Genomic DNA, 4,209 nt, shown 5'->3' on the forward strand with positions numbered 1-4,209 from the left:
CCAAAACTTTGAAATTCCAAAAGGACATAAGCGCCAACATTTGGTAAAGTAAAAGGGAATAAGCGCAAACATATATATAAGCGCAATAAGCACAGTAAAAAGACATAAGCACCAATGTTTGAAATTCCAATAGGGCATAAGCGCCAGCATTTGGCCAAGAAAAAGGGTAAAAGTGCCAAAATTTTGAAATTCCAAAAGGACATAAGCGCCAACATTTGGTAAAGTAAAAGGGTATAAAAGTCTATATTTGGCAGAGCAAAAGGGCATAAGCGCCAACATTTGGCACAGTAAAAGGACATAAGCACCAAAGTTTGAAATTACAATAGGACATAAGTGCGAACGTTTGACCTAGCAAAAGGTTAGAAGCGCCAAAGTTTAAAACTTTAATAGGGCATAAGCGCCAACATTTGGCAAAGCAAAAGGGAATAAGCGCAAACATATATATAAGCGCAATAAGCACAGTAAAAAGACATAAGCACCAAAGTTTGAAATTCCAATAGGGCATAAGCGCCAGCATTTGGTGCAGGAAAAAGGGATAAGCGCCAAAGTTTGAAATTAGAAAAGGGCATAAACGCCAACACTTCACAAAACAAGAGGTTATAAATACCAACATTTGACTCAGAAAAAAGGGATAAGCGCCGAGATTTGAAATTTCAAAAGGGCTAATGTTAGAAATTCCGGAAGGGAACGAGTTGATTAAGATTTTTTAAAGATTCTATTAAGACTTAAATTAACTTCTTAATAGGCGACTAAACCCTTCCTTGTACGAACACCGCGCCTAATTCGACTAATTTTTTCAATGCTGTGTGCAATTGTTCAAAGAAAATTGCTCATCCACAAATATATATTTTTTAATTATTGTTGTTTTAAATTCAAACAATAATTCTAAAACAATATAAGCATTATATAAAATAAATTTCTTTTATAAAATGAATTTATTATTGTATTTTTATTAAATAAACGATATGTGCTAAAAAAATGTTATTCTGTAAATTCGGAAATTTTATAATTCGCAATTTTTTTAGGATATTCTATGATTAAGCTAATTTCTGTCAGGAATTTTAGTATTGGGGAATTATCCAATTCAGGTATTTTATTTTCCGCGATTTTTCTCTCGTCCGAGAAAACATAAATGATCAATTGAAACGAAGGAAACCTTGAAAAAATTAAATAAACCGTTACATTCAATACTTGATTCAATGATAATTAATAAAAATAAAAGAAGCAAAACATGTAGTAAAAACTCTGAACAATAGAATTGAGTAAAAATAGAATGCATGATAATAAATGAAAAAATGAGAAAAAAGTGGTTACAATATAATTGAGAAATTATATTATTATTTTAATATTAATAATAAAATATACCACCAGGAGCTTAAGAAAAAAGATAAAGAAATAAATAAATTCGATTAAAAATAGAATGAACCTTGACCAGTGATCAATCTGAAAATCAAGATCATGGATCATGATTTCTTTTATTCACTTTCTGGTATTATGATGTACATCCACACAGGAAATACCGGTTTATATCACTGAGGGACGCAATTTTTCTCTCACAGAATTACGTTTGAATTTCGTACGCATATACTGACTTTCAGTGTCGCGATTAAGGTAAAATTAAAATTTTATTTTTTGTTTTTTAATGTAACTTTATTAAGGGACAAGTAATTTCATAATAGTGCAAGTTTTTAGGGATTTAATTAATTTGTTTAATTAAGAAATCTTCGACAAATTATATTACAAGATACCCTTAATATATTAACATCTAATAATTAAATAAATAATTAATACTTACACCTAATTAATCATTTCTTGGATTTGTTTCTAAATATTCTAAACCAAAAATTAATTACTTACATAACAAATAACAAATTTTTTACAAGATGCAGGAAATTCACAAATTTATTTCTTTGGTTAAAAATTTAAATAATTTGTTTAATATTTTTTTTAGTTGAAAATTTATATATTCCCTTTTTTGATAATTTACGTTATTTTTAAATAACTTTTTTGTGGTAGCAATTGAATTTTGTTTTGATTAATTAGTTCAATGAAACAAATTTTGATTGTTTTCACCAAAAGTTTAATTTACACAGCCAAATACTTTATTGACCAAAAGATTTGGTTACAAAAACCGTAAAATTGTTTCATGTATTTTCAGTCAAATAAATCGATTTTTAAACAAATAGTTAAATTTTCCACTAGAATTATTCAATTTTCAATAATAAATCTTCAACCAAAAAATATTAATCCTCAACGAAAAATGTAATAGCCAATATTAAAACAAACAAAAAATATTTTCATTTTAATTAAAAAAACAATTAAATTTAACCAAAACTTAGAATTTTGCACAAAGAAAGATTTTTCACTAAATTAAGGAAAATATTTTCAAACAAAATGTTAAATTTTCAAGCAGATAGATTATTTTGCAGTCAAGAAAATTAATTTTCCAATAAAAAGGACGATTTTTAAATAAATTACACCATTTCGCAACAAAATATGTCATTCAAATTTAAACCAAAGTGATGAATTTTTAACTAAATTGATGAATATTAAGCTGGGATAGTCGTATTTTCAACAAAAAAGCCGTATTTTCAACAAAATGAATGAATTTTGAATTAAAACTTGATGACATAAATTCTTAGTCACACTAATTAATTTGCAACCAAAGAGATAAATTTTCAATTGAAATTGTAGAAAATTTAACTGGATTAGATCAATTCTCTATTAGAAAAATTAATTTTCGAACAATAAGAAAGATAATTTTCAAATAAAATGACCAATTTTAATTTAAATACGTGAGCTTTTATCTGAAAATGATACATTTTATACTTAAAATTGACTAGATAAATTTCCAATTAAAAAATCAAGTTGCAAATAAAAGTTAAATTTTTATCTAAAATTATGGAATATTCAACTGGATTAGCTTAATTCTCAGTTAAAAAATTAATTTTTAAGCAACAAGAAAGAATTTTCGACGAAATAGTGAAATTTTCCACTAGAATAGTTTAATCTTCTGTTAAAAACACTAATTTTTAAGAAACAAACAAAATATTAACCAAACAGTTCAATTTTCATCCAAAAAGATGAGTTTTTTTAACTAAACTGATGAATATTAAATTAGAATAGTGTAATTTTTTACCAAAACGATCAATTTTCAACTAAAACTTCATTATATAAATGTTTAGAAAAAAAATTAATTTGCAACCTACGAAATGAATTTTCAAATCTAATAATGGAATATTAAATTAGATTTATAAAATTGTCAGTTAAAATAAAATTAATTTTTAACAACAAAAAAAGAGAACCAATGTTTCATTTATTTTATTAGTAATTTTTCAACTAGTTCAACTTTTACCAACGAGATGAATTTTCAATTAAAATTATGAATCTTCAGCAAAATAATCATTTTTTAATAAAAAAATTTAGATTTTAATCAACTACTTGAATTTTCAACGAAAAAATATACACTTTTCAACGAAAAATATAATAGTTGATATTAAAATTTTAAAATATATTGTAATTTCAAATTAAAAATAGTTGAATGTAACTGGAAAAGAAAAATTTCTAAAAATAGTTTAATTTTCTACTGAAAAACATAGATTTTTTATCAAAAATGGAATAGTTCAATTATCAGATAAAACATTATTTTTAACAATAAAAAACACAAAATTTCAACAAAATATTTAAATTTTAAACTAGAGTCATGTATTTTCAACTAAAATTATGAATCTTCAACTAGATAAGTTAAATTAAATACCGAAAAGATCAATTAATTTTCAGTAAAAGAAAAAAGATTTTTCAACAAAATAGTTCAATTTCCCACTGGAATTGTTTTCTGTTCAGAAAAAAAAAAATTATTTTTGTAAAAAAAAAAAGAATTCTCAACCCAAGTTGAATTTTCTACTAAATTGTGACTCTTCAACTGGATAAGTTAAATTTAATACCAAAAAGATGAATTATTAAATAAAATTATTAGTCTCTAACTGGAATAATTGAATTTTTATTCAAAAACATGAATTTTCATGATTCTTTAAGAGAAAAAAAAACGAATTTTCAACAAAAATGTTTAATTTTCAACCAAAAAGAAGAATTCCCAATAAAAAGTATAATATTTGATATTAAACCAAAAAATATTTTTAATTAGAAACAGTTGAATTCAACAACAAAAAACGGATTTTCAACAAGAGTTTAATTTTCAACTCATATTGT

The sequence above is a fragment of the Belonocnema kinseyi genome, chromosome 5 (assembly GCF_010883055.1).
Source record: "Belonocnema kinseyi isolate 2016_QV_RU_SX_M_011 chromosome 5, B_treatae_v1, whole genome shotgun sequence".
Classification (NCBI taxonomy): Eukaryota; Metazoa; Arthropoda; class Insecta; order Hymenoptera; family Cynipidae; genus Belonocnema; species Belonocnema kinseyi.